The following is a 19,058-nucleotide window of genomic DNA, read 5'->3' as shown; positions in this document are numbered from 1 at the left end:
TCATCTCCCCCCCCCCCGAGCCCCAGCTAACCCTAAAAGTGGGAGGGAGGCCACTTTTAGTCAATACTGGCACCACCTTCTCGATTTTAAAGAAGCCCCTTGGTCCCCTGGCCTCACAGCAGCACACCTACATTCAAGGAGTTGCAGGTAGCCGCTCTTATCCTTGGATACAGGGCAGATTCAACATTCCTTCATGGTTATCCCTGACTCTCCCTACCCACTGCTGGGCCGAGACTTGTTAAGTAAACTTGGTGCCTCAATCCATTTTGACAAAGATAAGGTCAATGTAGAGACCACTGGATTTGTTCTCACCCTGCAAGCTGAGGATGAACACTGTCTTCATGAAGGGCCCCCTCTGGATCAATTGCTGTCCATAACTGCTAAATTGATACAGAAGAGCCCTCAGGTCTGGGCCAAGGGAAACCCCCCCAGGATTTTCAGTCCACCAACCACCCATGATGGTCTCCCTGGAAGCCACTGCTAGCCCAGTCCAGGTATGACAATACCCAAAATCCTTTGAAGCATGAGTCTCCATGAGGGTTCACTTTAAAAAAAACTGCAGGAATCTGGCATTTTAGTCCCCTGCCAATCCCCTTGGAACACTCCCCTACTCCCCATGAAGAAGCCAGGGACTAATGACTATAGACCCGTGCCAGATCTGAGAGAGGGAAATAAGAGAGTCATGGACATACACCCACTGTGCCTAATGCTTACACCCTCCTGAGCTCCCTGGCCCCTGACAGGATGATTTATACCATCCTGGATTTGAAAGATGGTTTTTTCAGTATCCCCTTGGATAAGGGGAGCCAACCCATCTTTGCCTTTGAATGGCAAGATCCTGAAGAAGGGTTCAGTGGCCAACTGACCTGGACCAGGCTTCCACAAAGGTTCAAAAACTCTCCCACCATCTTTGACAAGGCCTTGTATGAAGACCTCTGAGGGTTCTGAACTGCCTACCCCCAAATTTCTCTTCTACAATATGTAGATGATTTGCTCCTCACCGCCTCTGACCACCCCTCTTGCTTAGAGGCTACAAAAGACCTATTGAAGGAACTTCAATGCTTGGGGTACAAGGTGTCAGCTAAAAAGGCACAGATCTGCCAGGAGGAGGTACAGTATCTGGGGTTTCAATTGGAAAGGGGTATGTGCAGGCTCTCCTCTGCAAGGAAAAAGGCCGTCCTGGACATCCCCATTCCCCAAAGTCAAAGACAAGTCAGAGAATTCCTGGGGTCAGCTGGGTATTGTCGCCTATGGATACCTGGTTTTGCAGAGCTCACCAGGCCTCTATATGAGGTAACAAGGAGGGACCCTCAGCATTTTCCTGGGGAGAAGAACAACAGCAAGCCTTTGACAACTAAAACAGGCCCTCACTTCTGCACCAGCCCCAGCCATACCTGACATCTCGAGGCCCTTCTATATTTATGTAGATGAATGGTTTGGTGTAGCAAAGGGCGTACTTGCTCAAACTTTGGGCCCCTGGAAGAGACTGGTAGCCAGCGTACCTCTCAAAGAAATTAGACTCAGTAGCAGCTGGATGGCCAGCCTGTTTGAAGATCATAGCAGCCACTGCAGTCCTAGTTAAGGATGCTGATAAGCTCACCTTGGGACAACAACTGATTGTGACCACCTCCCACCCTATTGAAGGGGTGCTGAGGGCACCACCTGATCACTGGCTCACAAATGCAAGATTAACTCATTACCCATCTCTCCTGCTAGATGTGCCCCGCCTGACATATGTGGTGACCAGTGCCTTAAACCCAGCATCCTTGCTCCCTGAGACTGAGTCTGAGACAGCTGTGTACCACGATTGCTCTGAACTGCTGTAGCATGTCCAGGGAAGCTGACCTGATCTCACTGACATACCATGGAAGAACCCTGACTTGGTGATGTACACAGACAGGAGTAGTTACATCAGAGATGGAGTCAGGTATGCAGGGGAGGCAGCAGTCACCCAGGAGGACGTCCTATGGGCAGAAGCCCTGCCCAAAGGAACCTCTGCACAAAAGGCTGAAGTGATAGCCTTGATTCAAGCCCTAAGACTGGGAGAGGGTAAGACTGTCAACATTTACACAGACAGTAGATATGCTTTTGCCACTGTTCATGTACATGGAGCCATCTATCGAGAAAGAGGCCTCCTGACATCAGAAGGAAAGACTATCAAAAACAAACAAGAGATCATTGATTTGTTAAGAGTCATATGGATGCCAAAAAGGGTGGCAGTCATTCATTGCCCAGGACACCAAAAGAACAACACACCTGAGGCCCAAGGAAACCAAAAGGCAGATCAAGTTGCCAAGGAAATAGCAGAATCCCCGTCTGAACCTGCTCTCCTAGCCCTGCCAAATCCTACATTACCTGAAAAGCCTTCATATACAAAATAGGATGACAAATATTTCCAGACAATTCCAAATGGATATGTCTTATCAGGATGGAGACACACTGCAGATGGCAAGGTCATCCTTCCCCACTGCCTGGGGGAAATGCTAGTTCACCAACTCCATGAGATCAGGTTATTACTAACCAGATGCTTCCAGTTTCCTTCCTCAACAGCTACAATACAGGACATCGCCTCCAGATGTATGGCATGCAGATCACTAATGCCTACCCGAAAAATGATAAATCCTCAGGAAAATGTGAAAGAGGAACTGCTCCTGGAGTCCACTGGGAGGTAGACTTCACTGAGGTAAAGCCAGGATGTTTTGGATATAAATATTTACTGATTTTTGTAGATACCTTTTCAGGATGGGTAGAAGCCTTTCCTACCAAAAAGGAAATGGCAACCACAGTTGCCAAGAAGTTGCTAGATGAACGCATTCCCAGGTTTGATGTGCCCCTGGTGTTAGGATCTGACAATGGACCAGTGTTCATCTCTCAGGTAATTCAGGCCTTAACAAAGGCCCTGGGGACAGATTGGAAACTACATTGCGCATACCATCCCCAGAGTTCAGGGCAGGTAGAGAGGATGAATCGGACCCTTAAGGAGACCTTGACTAAATTAACCTTAGAATCTGGCACAGACTGGGTGACTCTCCTTCCTTTTGCCCTCCTCAGGGCTAGAAACTCCTCCTATATTCAGGGAATAACTCCTTTTGAGATTCTTTTCAGAAGATCCCCTCCCCTGGTCCCAAGATTAAAGTCAGAGCTGTTGGCTGAAATACCTAATTATGAAATCCTCCAATCTATTAGGGCATTACAGGCTGCACAGGAGCACCTCCACCCCCTGATCAGGCATGTGCACGAACTGCCTCCAGCTATTCCACATCCTTATCAACCTGGAGACATTGTCTGGATAAAACAACATCCCAGTTACTTCATGGGAAGACAAGAGTACATGTCATGCCCCAGGTATATTACTATGGGGGAGATGCAAGTAGACATCATATGTGCCTCTCCTGGCCCCACAGGGCAGCAACCGCTGCCGTTCTAGTCCCCCTCCTTGTGGGGACAGGGATAGCTGGGTCTGCCACCATCGGGACGGCAGTTTGGGTCACAAGCAACTGGAATTTAAAGATTTTGAGTGAACAAGTTGACAAAGATATCAGGAGATTGCATGCCACTGCATCCTATTTAGAGCAACAAGTAGACTCCTTAGCTGAAGTAGTCCTGCAAAATAGAAGGGGCCTAGTTTTCTTAAGGAGGGAAGACTACCATTCAGGTGTGATTAAGGACACCCTGGCTCAGGTAAAACACAGCCTCTTAGAACGAGAAGAGCTTAGAAAAGGATCCTCAAAACTGGTTTAAGTCCCTCTTCTCCTGGTCGCCTTGGCTTACCACCCTTATCACTGCTCTGGCCAGTCCCCTCTTAATCCTTATAGCACTGTTAACCTTTGGACCCTGTATCTTTAATGCTCTAGTCACATTTGTTAAACAAAGGTTTTCTGCTGTACAACTGATGGTTATGAGGGCCCATTACAATCCCCTAGGCAACACGTATGAGTCAATGAGGGCCCATTACAACCCCCTAGATGACACATATGAATCAATGGTTTGATTCAAGAAGATTTCCAAAAACAAAAGGGGGGTAATGAAGGAGAGTGCCCCTCAGACCCCCCCCCCATCCTCTGAGAAAAAGCTGCTCTCCACCTGACTCTGGAAATCCCCTCCATTGTTCGAATCATTTCCTGGTACATCTGTTTATGGTTTCTGTGGGAATGGTCTGGGGCAGAAGAGGAAGAACGTTTTGCCCTAGGCAAGAGGCTAGCCAATGGCTGTATAGGTTAAGGCTCTGGAAATCAGCCCTAGATTGTTCAAATCCTTTCTTGGTTATTCTGTGTATGGTTTCTACAGGAATCCCCTGCTTTGTGGTTTTTGTGGTTTTTATGCTTAAAAGCCCTGTGTTTTTACTGCTTGGGGTGGCAGTACAGCTCCGGAGACTGTGTCCTCAGCCAGTTTGCCTCAATAAAGCGCTTCTTTTTACTGAGACTCAGTGTCCAAGTGGTCAATTCAGGGAATTTTTCGTACCCTGAACAGGCTGTGCCCCCCACCACATCACTGGTTCTTGGTTTCTGTCAGCAGCATTCCAGAATTTTTACCCACATGATAGCATTTCTCTCAGGGGTAGAGGTGGGATAAGTCATGTTTGTTTTCATCTTTGACAGTGACACCCTCATCCTACCAACTCAGGAAAAGGGGGAGTAGCCAGGGACCTTATTGAAATGCACTTTAGCATCTTTTCTCCTGAAACATGACCCCCATATGTCCCAGCTGCCTTATGCTGCTGCCATGAGACTTCTCCCTCCTTTTCAAGGCAATTAGCCCTGCCTTTCACCCCATCTCCACCTTGCTCACCCAGATTAGAGGAAAGGAGGCATGTGGACAAGGGCCTGGAAACATCCCAGACAAAAAGCTCTTTTCTTTTTTCCTCTTTTTTGAGACAGAGTCTTGCTGTGTAGCTTTGACCTTGAGATTCACCCTCCTCCCCAGAGGGCTGTGATTACAAGCATGCACCACCATTCTAGATTTGCCTGTCTTGATTACTGTCAGAATGTAGTTATGGATGTTCCCGTTTCTGCTCTTCGCTTTGCAGTACGGTTCTGCAAAGGGTGCCTCATACCTTATGATGGTCCAGAGACAGTTTGGGGTTGCATCAGGGTTCCCCGCTTGTTTCTTCCTTCAATCCTCATGCATCCAACCTCTCCCTTACATTAATGCTCTTAGCACACCTTTGCACATTTCCTTTCAGCAACCCTTTCCAAACTACTGCCCACTTTTTCTTCTCTCTTCCTTCTTCTCTTCCCCTGGAGGATTCCTCAGACCTCTTTCTGGCCAAATGTGCTCCCCCAACCCCAGCTCTGACCTGTTTTTTGGTTGGAGTTCTTCTCAGCTCTGTCAAATATCTCAGATCTGCCTGCCTCTGTCCTTGCCTGCCATCTTTCTCTGCACTGTTCTCTGCTTCTTATTTAAAATTTTTTTACTTATTTTTAAAAAACATTTTATTTATTATATTTATTTATTTTTTGGCTTTTTTTTTTTTTTGAGATAGGGTCTCCCTGTAGCCCCAGCTGTCCTGGATTTGCTATGGAGACCAGGCTGGCCTTGAACTCACAGAGATCTGCCTGCCTCTGCCTCCCAAGTACTGGGATTAAAGGTGTGGGCCACCACGCACAGCTATTATTTTTATTTTTTATGTGTATCAGTGTATTGCATGTGTATGAGTGCACCCATGTCATGCAATGCGTCAGTCAGAAGAGGGCTTTGGATTCCCCTGGAACTGGAGTTAAGGATGATTTGTAGCTGCCATGTGGGTGCAGGGAATCGAACCCGGGTCCTCTGCAAGACCAGTCAGTGCTTTTAAGCGCTGAGCCATCTCTCCAGACCCATATTTATTTTTTATGAGTGTTATACCTGTAATAGTGGAAGTGCACCCACGTTGTGCAGTGCCCTCAGAAGACAGAAGAGGGCATCAGATTCCCTGGAACTGGAATTACTGATGGTTGTTAGCTGCCATGTAGGTGCTGGGATTCGAACCTGGGTCTTCTACAAGAACACCCAGTGCTCTTAACCACTGAATCATCTCTCCAGCCTCCCATTCTTTGCTTCCTAGGTCTAAAATTTTTTTTTTTTTTCTTTTTCAGACAGGGTCTCATTTTGCAGCCCAGGCTAACCTTGAACATGCTGTAATCCTCCTACCTCAGCCTCTCATATGCTGAGACTCATGTTTTTGGTCTTTGGCCTTTAGCTCTTTCTGACTAGAGCCATAATTCTCTACTTTTCACAACTATCTTCCATTATATGCTATTTCTTTTTAAAAAAATTAAATGTAGAAACTAGTATGCACTTAGTTGGTAGAATTCTTGCCTAGCAGGGGTTGATCCTCAATATCACATAAAACCAGACATAGTGGCACTCACACTGAAATTCTATCACTCAAGATGGAGGCGGGAGGATCAGAAGTTGAAGGTCATTTTCAGTTACTTAGGTTTAAAGTCAGCCTGGTATACATGAGATCCTGTTTCAAAATAAATGCATTAAAAAATAAATGTCTAGGCTGGGTGTGGTGGCGCATGCCTTTAATCCCAGCACTCAGGAGGCAGAGGCAGCCTGGTCTACATAGTGAGTTCCAGGATAGCTGGGGCTACAGGGAGACCCTGTCTCAAAAAGACCAAAAAAAAAAAAAAAAATGTCTAAAGTAAAAAATTCCACTACAATGAAACAAGTAAACAATAAACAGTATAGTAATAGACAGATATAAGTCACAACCCATACCACCCATGTATGTGTGTGTATTCCTTTCTTTAAAAGAATTTGCTATATAGCCCAGGCTGGCCTCAGACCTCAGATCCTCCTGGTTCAACCTGAATGCTGGCATTAACAGGTATGAGCCACAGACAGGCTACCTATATGGTCTTATTCTTCAAGGGCCCATGTTTCAATCAGCCTGGAATCAAAGAGTACTCACTAGAAGTTAGTTACAAATTAACTTCTTGGTTCAAGATCCCATTGTCTGGAAGGACATACAGAAAACCTTCACAGTGGTACAGGGAGATGGAGAGCAAAACTGGAAGTCAGCAAGAAGTGAAAGGCTGATATTAGCGGCCCTGAAATTGAGCCTGTGGAGTGTTTCATTTTAAATTCCATGTGTTTACATTCACAGTCTATTTGGGGAGTCTGGAGAGACACAGAGGTGTAAAGTGACCAGTACCGCGGTCAATAGGAGGAATTTGGACAGAAAAATAAAACATTTTCTTTCCTCTTTTCTTTACAGGTTTTGGAAAGGAACTGAGGCCTTACACTATAGGCACGCACTCCACGACTGAAATACACCCCGACCCAGAAAATCAGTCTCCAAAATGAAAAATAAATAAATCCTTGCAAGTACAACTTGGAAGCTTGTTCTAGACTTTTCCCCAGCCGCATCCCAGAGATTTCTCTTCCTGTGGGAACTGGGGACCCTTCAAGAGGGGAGGTGGCATGGACGCAGGCCCTACCCTTCCGCTTTTTACAGTTAAAAGTCCAAGTATTTTCTCAAGCACTGGTTGCACTATTGCTGCAAGGTTTGCGCAGGAAATTGCGAGCGCAATTTCGTTATCAGCCTCAGTCCCATGCCCGTCTGGTGCAAGAAAGGCCCCAAAGCCTAGCTGGGTGTGCCTGAGCCCAGAAGATGCACCAACCCTACATGCCAAGGACTGAGCTGGATCTCTGAGACACTGCCCTTTCTCTTGGGCGTCTGCAGTAGTCAGCTGGGGTTTCAGGAACTGGATTCAACCCGGGTCGGGTGGCCTGACGTGCCGGCTCGAGTCCCTCAAAGCCTAGACACTCAAGACCGCAGCCTCGCGCGCGCACGCGGAAGCCCAGACAGCGTTCCTGACCGCCAGCGGAGCCAGCGCCAGTGCTGTGACATCGCCCTTCACTTGGCTCCGCCCCTCGCGCGTTGCCAGGGAGATCAGGTGACTCCAGGCTTACAGCGAAGGAGGCGCGGGTGACGTCAAGGGCGCCGCCGCTCCTCCCTCGCTCAGGGCAGGTGCGGCGGTTATAGTGTAGTCTGGTCCAGGCTCTAGCCGCTCTGTACGCAGCCGCTTCGGGGAGAGGAGAGGTGAGGGGCGGTGGACCCCGACCCTGGCCCGGCTAACTGAGAGCAGCGAGGGGTGACGCGCGGCCAGGCTGGTCGGGGGCGGCGCGCCGACCGGAGCTTCCCCGGGGGCGCCGTGGGCTTGAGGCGAGGTCGGCGGACAGCGCCCCACGGCTGCCGTGGCCTCGCGCGCGCCCGAATTCGCGCGCGTGGACTGAGGGGTTCCGGACTTCTGCGGGTCTCGCTTGGCCCGGAGGCTGCGGGCTGGCTGGCTCCACCCTGTCTCGAGGGAGTCCGCGGGAGGCTGCTGGATTTCTTGGCCCTGGGCTGCGGTTTCTGAGGCTTTGCGAAGCGCGGTGCGGCCGAGCTGGCTGGGAGCGGGAGGCAGGCGAGTGCGCGGGGTGGAGTGAGCTGGACGCGGAGGAGGGCCGCGGGCCCGGCGTAGGCTCGGGGTCTGAGTGTAGACCTGTGGAGGAGTGAAATCCGAGCGGGGTCCTGACGGTAGAGGAGTCTGGAGAGGCCCAGGCCAGCGCTCCGGGGAAGGACATGGGAGCCCTGGATTGGAGGTGGAACGAATACCCCTGGGTCCTCGGACTGCGCGCTGGGGCTTTTGGCCAGGGGAAAAGTTTGGAACGTTATGTTGGGACCCGTTAGAAAAAAACGTGAGTGCCCAGCCCAGGCATTGGATGCTGGGAAGCCATTGAAGCGTCGACTGGCTTGGGTCTGTCTGATCGGGAGACATTGAGGTTGATGTGATATTCCGGAAAAGAAGTGACATCTCACTTATTACATTTTAGACCAGACCCGGTGGGGTTACAAGCAGCCAGATACCAGTAACACCTCAGCAGATTTTTAAGTTTTTCTTTTTATTCAGAAGGGACACACCCAACTGTGCCTTATTTTCTTGTATCTCATTTGACTGGATTAAATTACTGGATGAGAGCTATGCTTACTTCAATTTGCATGGGGACTGTGATGCCCACAGCACATTTCCCTTAAGAGGTTTCAGAGTGTCTTGCAAACATATCTCTTATCCCTAGGGTGAAATTCAAAGCCAAGTGACTAACTGGAGTTTTAATGTGGGTATCAACACCCCAAATAATGAATGTGGGCTGTTAAGATGTAATTGTAAAACAAAGATTTCTAATTCAAAGTTATTTTCTAACTTCTCTCGGCTTCTCGGTGTAAAGTGTGTGTGTGTGTGTGTGTGTGTGTGTGTGTGTGTGTGTGTGTGTTTGGTTGAGACAGGGTCTCATGTACCCCAGGCTGGCGGCAACTGCCAAGGCTAGCTTTAAACTCGGGATCCTCCTACCTCCACCTCCCAAGAGCTAAGTTTGCATGCAAGCGCCATAATGTCCAGCTTTGTACTCGGCTTTGTTTAAACGTTAACTGGCCATTTTATCTTAATTTACTGAGAAATATGATAGAAAAGGATATTATGGTATTATAAGGAGGAATGATTTGGTGATTTATATTTTCTTTCTAGCCCTGAAATATATTGATACATATTAAACATAAAATCTTTTGTTTTCTGGGAAGTGAAATGGCTGAACCTTCCCACCAATTTGTATTGTATTTGTTTGACTTCAAAAAAGAAAATTGGACCTCCAGGGATCTTGTACGGTAAAAAGCAGTTAAGGGAATTGCTAAGAACTTAGGAAGGTGGCTGCAGCTGGTTTATGTGTAGCTGTAGAAACCGGCAGCATTCAGAGCAAGTCCAGAGAGGTTGAGAGCAGAGAAAGGGAACTTCCAGTCAGCTCTGTGAATTCATTCTCTGTAAAAGAAGTCCTAAGACAGGCGATTTTAAGACAGTCCCAATAAAACTACATCTGTAAAGGCCACAGTAGTTCTTAACAGTTTTTGTGGGACCTTCTTAAGAATTTATGGAAATTAGATGTTTGGGGCACATCAAAATTATTTTTGTTAGCTGTTTTCCAAATCTCTGATCATATTTGAACTGGTGAACTAATTATGCCTCATTTGGAAAGAAGCAGGCCTTCCTTCCTCCCCCACTGTCAGGGCAGTTAACTAGGCTAAGAGTTTTTGGAAATTTTCCACTTCCCATCTACCCTTGCCAACCCCACAAGTTTTTTTTCATTGGTGGAGAATTTAAGAGTTCATTGTCAGGAAAAAAAAAATGTTACTGTGTTTCCGTAAACACAAGCTGTGATAAACACCAGGACTGGTCTTCCAACATTCAGGAGACATGGTTTCCCTTATTCGGAACTACACCAAGGGCTGGGGATATATAGCGCAGTGCTAGAGTGCTTGCCTAGTATACACATAACCCATGTGGGTTCAGTCCCAGCACCAAAGTGGGGAAGATTGCTTGGTGTGGTATGTAAATGTGTAATCCCAGCATTTGAGAACCAGAGACCAGGAGGATTGCTAGTTCTAGACCATCCTGGGTTACAAGGTGAGTTTGAGCACAGCCTGGGTCACGTAGTAAGACCCTGAATTCAAAAGAAAATAAAACAAGAGTTGGGCCAAGGTGAGAGGCATGGACTGGTACATTTTGAGCCCTTTACCTTTGTCACTTTGGGTACTCCTTTCTTGGCAAGGACATGTTTCTTAGCCTTGACCTGAATGATGATCAGTACCCCTCTTCGCAGAGGTTAAGGAGAATTAACCAGAAGTTATTTGAGATTTAAGCTACTCTAAAGCAGCATATTTTAATTCTTGGATGAGCAGTATATTTTGAGATGTAGAAATATATATATATATATATAATAGAAGATAAACTTTTAAGTCCCATTTATACTCTAAAGCCTTTTTTTCTTTCTGGAGTCTATGGACCTAGTTGCCGGTCAGCCTATAATCAAGATCTGGAGGCCTGAGGTTAAGTTCCTGTTTGTATTTTATGTGCAAATAAGCACATTGTTCATTATCTTACATTCTTTTTCCCTCTTACTCCATGTTCTTTTTAAGCACCTGCAGTAAACTAGTAACAACACAGGCTGTAGGGCTGGCAGCCTTCCACCCAAAATCCTTTTGACAGCAAGATTGGAAATTGTTTCAGCCCTAAAAGGAGTTAGTCTTTAAAGCTCATCAGAGGTAGAATCGATAACACTGTTCACTAAAGTGGATGGGGAGTGAAACAGGCATTTTTTAAAAGTTCCCTATCCTGTTCAGCCACAGGTCCTGCTCTCCATTCAGGTGCTTGCTGCTGTTCCTCTTGCTGCTATTCCTCCCGACTCTGTGGCGCTTTGACATCAGCTCTTAGGCTTCTGACATTTGTTGGTGGGGTAAATAAAGCTTTCTCATCTGAGGGAAATTTAGACTTCCTGTTTTCCTCAAGCTGAGTGGAGTGCTGTGTCCCAAGCCTCCAAAGCTCCCCACATTTGTCCAAGGCAACTAATTGGCTTGGCTATAAAATGGGAGTCAGCAATTAAAAGCAGCAGCATGAAAGCAAGGGAATTGGACTTGAGTTGACTCTCCAACCCCACAACCAAAAAGCCTCATGTCACTTTGAGAACGATATATAAACCCCTCTACAAAAGGGTGTAGATGGTCCATAATCTATCATGATTCAAGTTAAAATTTTTCTACTTTATAATAAGTCAAAATTTTACTCATACCATACAACTATTCCATTTTTTATTTTCAGTATATAAAGTACAAGAAATTTTTTAGCACTTTTCTTTTGGTTAGAGTCTCATGTAGCTCAGGCTGACCTATAAATTGCCACATAACTGAGGCTAGCCTTGACCATTTAATCCTCATGTCTCCACCTCCTAAGTGCTGGGTTTATAGACATGTGCCACAATATCTGGATTTCAACACATTTATTATTGTTATTATCATCATTATTGAGACAGTCTCATTAGGTAACACTAGCTGGCCTTGAACTCACAGAGATCAGCCTGTCTCTGCCTCCTGAGTGCTAGGCTTAAAGGTGTTCATCACCATACCTGGCTCAACACGTTATTGTAAAATGTGCTTTGTAGTTGATTTTGTACAACTGCAAGCTAATGTAAGTGTTCTAACCACATTTAAGGGCTGCTGGGCTAAACTATGGTGTTTGCTATATTAACTGCATTTTTTATTTATAATATTTTTAGCTTATGGTGGGTTTATCAGGATGTAACCCTTTCATAAATGGAGGTTCATTTGAACTGATTCTTAGGCCTCAAAATCAAATATGTGAATTTGGTTGAGTCCTCATATCTAAAGCAAGGGAGACAAATGTTTGAGTCCGACCTCTGTGGGCAGCAGATGGCAGGGGTGACTGATCTTTTCCTGAACTCTTAATTAGATGGTTTAAGGGAGTGTTGGTAGTTGTGGTGGGAAGGTTAGTTTTACCTGAATGCACTCATTAGGGAGTAAGTGCCTTATTCAAAGGTGCCAATCATTAGGGACTTGTGCTAAAGAACTGTTAGTTAATCCCAGGAGCATTGGCCAGAAATACATTACACTTGAAAACTATCTAGACATGCTCAGTGGTCAAAGAAAAGCAGAGATAAGAAAAGCAGGGATGATGAACAGTTGAACTGCAGCAATATTCCAGAGGAAGATCTGGGAACCTCCTAGACTGTCTGCCACATTAATTTCAGCATCAGGACTGTAGGCAGGATCAGTTAGGGAGATTATGTGTGAATAGGGGGAGATTTGTAGGAACGTACCTGTGTCTTGAGTTGTAATTAAGCCTAATACTTGCTGCTTTTGTGATGCCATCCCTTCTCCCCCCTCCTTCCTTCACCTCAGCCTTTCCAACACAGTCCACTGTAGAGCTAGTCTGATTGGTCCCAATTTGGGTAGCCTTCTGGCTGTGATTTGTGGTGATTTTTAATATCTGGGGGTGGCTATATAAAACTCAGAGAGAAAAGAATTTCAAGTGAGGATGTGAAAACCTGTGTTTCTCACACTTAATTTGTGTACCACCTGTTTGATTTTTGTCTTATCTCCATGCCGTCCTTCAGCTATTTAACACTTTTCTTTAAATTGACTCACTTTTGGGCTGGAGAGATGGCTCAGCAGTTAAGAACACTGGTTCTTGCAGAAGACCAGGGTTCAAATCTCAGCACCCACATGGCAGCTCACAACTGTCCATAACTCCAGTCCTAGGGGATCCAACAGCCTCTTTTGACCTCCTCGGGCATTGCATGACAATGGTGCACTTACCTACATGCAGGCAATACACGCATACACATATAATAAAAATAATTTTTTTTTAAAGTTAAAAAAAAAAAGTTTAAAGTGACTCACTTTTTAAAAACTTGAAAATTTGGGCCTGTGAGGTGGCTCAGCAAGTAAATGTGCTTCCCATCAGGACCCAAGTGGTAGAGGAAGAGAACCAACCTTTGCAAGTTGACCTCAGACATGTGCCATGTGGTATACACACAAAATAAATGTAATAAAAAATTTTAAACTTGAAAATTGATTTATAAGGAAACTATCATTGCCTTAAATTGCAAAGGACTTCATCAGTTGCTGCAAAGGTGAATATTAGAAGTTAAAATAAAGTTGTTTGTTCACATTCTCTATAAATCATGGTGTATACCCCACACATGGAAATATTAGGTGGGTGGTAGGGTTGGGTCAGATAAGCAGGCCTTCAGAGAGGCCCCAAAGAAGGCCATAGAATGAAGAATCTAGTTGCTAAAAATAAATAGCTAGGTGTGGTGACACACACCTACAACCTCATGACTCAGGAAGCTGAATTAAGAGGCTTGTAAGCGTAAGGCCAAACTGGACTGCATAGATAACAAGACCTTGTCTCAAAAACCACTGGTGTTTTGTTTGTTTGGGTGTTTTGTTTCTGTGTTTTTTACCACTGGTGGGTTTTTTTTTTGTTTTGTTTTGTTTTGTTTTGTTTTTTGTTTTTGTTTTGGGTTTTTTTTGGTTTGTTTTTTTTTTTGAGACAGGGTCTTCCTGTAGCCCCAGCTGGGCTGGAACTCACTATGTAGACCAGGCTGGCCTCGAACTCACGGAGATCCGCCTGCCTCTGCCTCCCAAGTGCTAGGACTACAGGGATATGTGCCACCAAGCCCAGCTAACCACTGGTGTTTTGAGTTTGCCAAAAAGAGACCTAAGAAGTGGTGAGGCTGTACATGGCTTTATTGATGCTATAGTATAATATTTTTTCTGTGCAAATGTATGCCTGGACTTAGGTTTCTCCTGGGGGCTAGAGCAGTGCTTTGTTTTTAAAATCACCAGTACTCCTAACTACTTTGAATCCTTTGTCTTTCACATATAGAGGGTTCTTGTGGATGTTATTAGTGACAGAAAGTACTATAGTCTAGCATGTGTTTTTTCTAGTCTTTGTTGTCCATAAAGCTTATGCCTTTAAAAATCTTAGGAGAGGGGCTCAGGGGTTAAGAGCACTGATTTCTCTTGCAGAAGACCTGGATTCAGTTTACAGCACCCACATGGCTGCTAATAGCAGTTCTGGGGAATTTGATGTCATTTTCTGTCCTCCACCGACACTGCACGACACTGGTGCACTTGCATACATGCACACAATACATGCATACACATAAAATAAAGATATAGCAAAAAAACTTTTTTTTTAGTCTTAGGAGAACTGAAGAAAGAGGGGAGGGGGAACTGCTGGGATCATCTGATCTCCAAGGGGGCCTCGCCTTAGTGGTACTGCAGGTGTTCCCTGAAAGTCACTGTTGTCCATTAAGAGCCACCTGCTGTGCTGATAAAGATGTGACTACCTCTGAGGGTCAGGAAAGCTGGCCTTTTGGGTGGGTATTCATCAGGAATCTGGAGTGCTTAAATTGCTCCACATTAAGCTGTAGGGGCCTTTTTTTTAAGCGGTCAAGATCTCAACTTCCCCACAAAGCCTAATCTAATGCTCTAGGAGGAGCCCCTGCCTTTCAGGGGCTGTGCTAGTGGGGGACCTGGCCTGGGAAATGGCCTTGTCTGCTTGTTGGGAGGGATGGCCCTGACCCTTTCTTTATAGCTGGTCCTCTCAACTTGGCAGGGAGCAGAGTTCTTCCCTTCTCTATGTTCTAACCTCTCCTTTCATTTCCCTAACTCACTTTCTGTGTTAACAGCTGTCTTCCCTTTTCCCTTCCCTCTGTTCTCTATTTCCCGCTCTTTTGATCCTTTCTCTTGATGGGCTTCATTTTCTCACTTTGAGGGCTAACTTGTTTGAAGTACCAGAGTTATAGTGCTGTCCTGTGACTAGATGTGATTCAGAGGCCCCAGTCTTTTTTTTTTTCCCCCTGAGGAGCAGCTATAGGCTTTCAGATGTTGGTAGTGGTTGGCTGCTGGCCTGAGTCTCAGAGCTGAGTGGGTAAGGCTAGATAGCCTGTGCGCTCCAGGTAGGGCCCAGCAGTGTGGGGAAGGGCTGTGGATTTGCCAGTAGCTCTTGTCAGACAAGGGCTGTGGAAGACTCCTTGCAGAAGCTGAAGGCAAAAGGGAGTCCAGCATTCAAGCAACCTGTGGTTTTTGCAGAGGCTATAACACAGTAAAGATTAGAGCAGGTCCTTGATGAGGTTGGCCTAGAACCACTAGAATGCTTGCAACTATGGATCTTGCCTTGGAGCCAGTTTTCCCAGGTGGTTACTGGAACAAATTCTCTTCTCTGTGTTGTTGGGAAACATCTAAAAGCATACTTTCCTTCTCAATAAATTAAGAAATGAATTTTTTTCCCTAAGTCATATGGCTTTTTTTGAGACAGGGTCTCCCTGTAGCCCCAGCTGAGAACTCATAAAGATCTGCCTGCCCCTGCCTCCCGAGTACTGGGATCAATAGCTTGTGCCACCATACCTGGTGACAAGCCATATAGGGCTTTTATCCAGGGATAATGAGCAGAGTTTTAACATTTGTTACATATGACACATATAGAAAATGTGTAACATAAATGTACAGTTTACTTAAATTATATTCATTAATATAGCCATTATTTGGGTCTAGAAATAGAACTTTAAAATGTTTTTTTTTTTTTTAATTTTTTGTCTTTTTGAAACAGGGTCTCCCTGCAGCCCCAGCTGTCCTGGAACTCACTATGTAGAACAGGCTGGCCTTGAACTCACAGAGATCCACCTGCCTCTGCCTCCAAAGTGCTGAGACTACAGGTGTGTACCACCACGCCTGGCTTAAAGTTTTTATTTTTAAAATATATTTTTATTGGGCCGGGCGTGGTGGTGCATGCCTTTAGTCCCAGCACTTGGGAGGCAGAGGCAGGCGGATCTTTTTGAGTTCAAGGCCAGCCTGGTCTACAAAGTGAGTTCAGGTCAGCTGGGACTACAGGGAGATCCTGTCTCAGACAAAAAAAAAAGTTTTTTTCTTTTATTGAATTTTTGTGTATTTCATACACAACATCTTAGTCTTCTTTATACCCCCTTTCCCACCCGCATTCTCCCATAACCTCCCTACCCCCACTGAGTTTCATGGATTCTGTCATTTATGTTAACACCTATCAAGTCAAGTTAGTGTCTCCTGATGTCCCTCAGTACAAGTTCATCCACTGGTCTAGTCAGCCTACCTAGAGTCACTCTCTTAAAGAAGATCAGTTCCTTGGGAGGAAGAGGCAGGTGGATCTCTGTGAGTTCAAGGCCAACCTGGTCTTCATAGCAAGTTCCAGGCTAGCTGGGGCTACAAAGAGACCCTGTCTGAAAAAGACTTTAAAGGAAAAAAAAAAAAAATCAGCTCTTCCTCACCCAGTAGTAATCAGCTTCCCAGTAGTTCTTTGGCTAAGACTGGGGTCTGCTGCCCATTTCCACAGTTCTATGCTAGGTTTTTATTTGCTTGAGTTTGCCTGGGTCTTATACATGCTGTCACCATTGCTGTAGGGTCATATGAGCGAAGTTCCAGGTGCCTGTGAGACTCTTTCCATAATGTCATGCACATCCTCCCCTAATTCTTAAAATCTTTCCACACCCTCTTCCGCAGTGGTCCTTGAGCTCTGGGTTCATTGCCCTCTGTTGCATAAAGGAGCTTAGTTGATAGGTGAGGAATTAATATTCTCTCTACCCCTTGTTCCACTGTGTTCCATAAGTCTTAGGTGTAGAGGTTCCATTGTAGATGTGTCACTTAGGGTTGGGCATTTCACAGACACTTAATCTCTACAAGTGACCAGTTGTGGAATTCTGTAATAGTCTCTATCTTTTGCAAAAGAAGCTTCTTTGATGAATGGTGACTGGCATACTTGTCTGTAAATATAAGCATCCAAGTTTAGCACATAGTAAGAAATTAACATTTGTTTAGGGATGTGACAGCCTTGAGGTTTTCTCTAAGATATATGACCTCTCCAGCCATGTGTCTTTGGCTGTGTTTACAGTACCACATATGAGTTCCCACTCATTGAGCAGGCTTTAGATCTAATTAGGTAGCTGTTGATTTACCCCCAAGATAAAAGTGCCACTACTGCCCTAATATAGTTTGCTGTTCCAGTCATTGTTGTGGTGATTAGGCCTTAAAGCTAGGGTTGGACCTTTGATTGATGTTCTCCCTTAGCAGCTTGCATAGTGTTCTCCAAAACTATGAGAGCTAGCCTTCAGGGAGGAGGCTTCCAGGTCAGTTCCAATGCTGTTGCTCCAGGTTCCTGCGTCTGAAGTATGTCTCATCTTCAGCAATAGGACCTTACCTTCAAGTTCTGGGAGGCTATCAAGGGCTGTGGTAATAGCCTGGGTAACTTGGGGAGTCTCTTAGACTACCCTGGCCAACAACTCAAAGGGAGGTTTCTCCTGTCTGACACTGTTTCTTGTTATGTAGTTTTCAGCTATATACATGGACTCATGTAGAGATATTGTATGTATAATTTTTGAGTAGATATTTGAACTAATACAAAATAGAAATTTTAAATTTTATTTTTGTTCTATGTTTTGAGACAAGATCTTGCCAAGTAGCCAGGTTGATTTGGGTTTCACTATGCAGCACAGACTGATCTTGAACTTGTGATCTTCCTGCCTAGACCACCCCAAGTGCTAGGATTACAGGCTGTTCCCACTAGAACTTTATTTTTAAATTGAAATGGGCTAAGTGAATACACTGTGCTGCAGATTGATATTTTTTTCTTTTTTTATATTTTATATATATAATTTTTATTTTATGTGTGTGAGTGTATTGCCTGCATGTATGTGAGTGCACCCATGTCGTGCAATGCCGTGGAGGTCAGAAGAGGCCATCGGATTCCTCTGGAAATGGAGTCAAGGATGGTTTGTAGCCGCCATGTGGGTGTTGGGAATTGAACCTGGATCTGGTACAAAACTGATCAGTGCTCTTAACTGCTGAGTCATCTCTCCAGCCCCTAATTTTTTTTTTTTTTTAAACCATATTGGCCTATGTAATTGTCTCATTCTTTTGAAGGGTCTCAGATAGCCATGTTAGTTCCCTGGTTTGGAAGTACCTAGGTTTATTTAGTCTTCATATGGTGATGGATTTTTAGGGTGTCGTATGTCCTTTGTGTATGTTGTATAACTATTATAAATACACTACAATATCCCATGTGTATAAAGTTTTGGACTTTTGGTGTTCAGGTGTACCTGTGTATCTGTAGGATGAACTCCTAAAGGTAGAGCTGCTAGTTCAAAGGATAAACTTCGTTTATTTGGGATAGAACTTGAAATGTAACCTGGGCATGGCAACAAACACTTGTAATCCTAGCACTTGGGAGGCTGAGGCAGGAGGATCTCAAGTTTGAGGCCAGTCTAAACTACATAGGGAGATGATGTCAAAAAGGAAGGAGGAGGGGACAAAGAATTCTTATTGAAGACTTTATAAGAAGAGAGGATGAACCCTTGTAAAAAGAAAGAATGTTTCCTCTAAACATTAGGGAAGTGAGTCACTACTGTCTGGGTGGCTAAGGGTAGGCCATTTTAGTCATTGATATTTTCAGATATTAATGATTTTTTTCCAAGGCTTTAAAAACAAGTAAATGTTATATCTTTCAGAGCAGCAACAGGCCCTGGACCAAGTCAGAGGTTCTTTGGTTTTTTGTTTTGTTGAGACAGGATCTCACTACGTATCCCTGGTTGGCCTAGAATTCATTATGTAGACCAGACGGGCTTCAGACTCACAGAGATTGGCCTGCCTGTGCCTCCCAAGTGCTGAGATCCAAGGTGTGTGTCACCATGCCTGATGAGCCAGAGGTTAT

At 45.1% G+C, this 19,058-nt stretch overlaps 1 non-coding gene across 1 annotated transcript in view; it reads left to right on the top strand.

Moving 5' to 3' along the window:
* Window positions 1–7,878: 7,878 nt before the first annotated feature.
* LOC103743074 overlaps window positions 7,879–19,058 on the top strand; it is a 51,720-nt gene continuing 40,540 nt past the window's right edge. The window contains exon 1 of the transcript XR_001872711.2: window positions 7,879–8,032. This is a non-coding gene — a transcript (uncharacterized LOC103743074). The remainder of the gene's footprint in view (window positions 8,033–19,058) is intronic.

This window comes from Nannospalax galili, unplaced genomic scaffold (assembly GCF_000622305.1).
Source record: "Nannospalax galili isolate Female #2095 unplaced genomic scaffold, S.galili_v1.0 scaffold760, whole genome shotgun sequence".
Taxonomy (NCBI): domain Eukaryota; kingdom Metazoa; phylum Chordata; class Mammalia; order Rodentia; family Spalacidae; genus Nannospalax; species Nannospalax galili.
The sequence above is the reverse complement of the archived record's forward strand: the minus strand, read 5'-3'. Positions and strand labels throughout refer to the sequence as shown.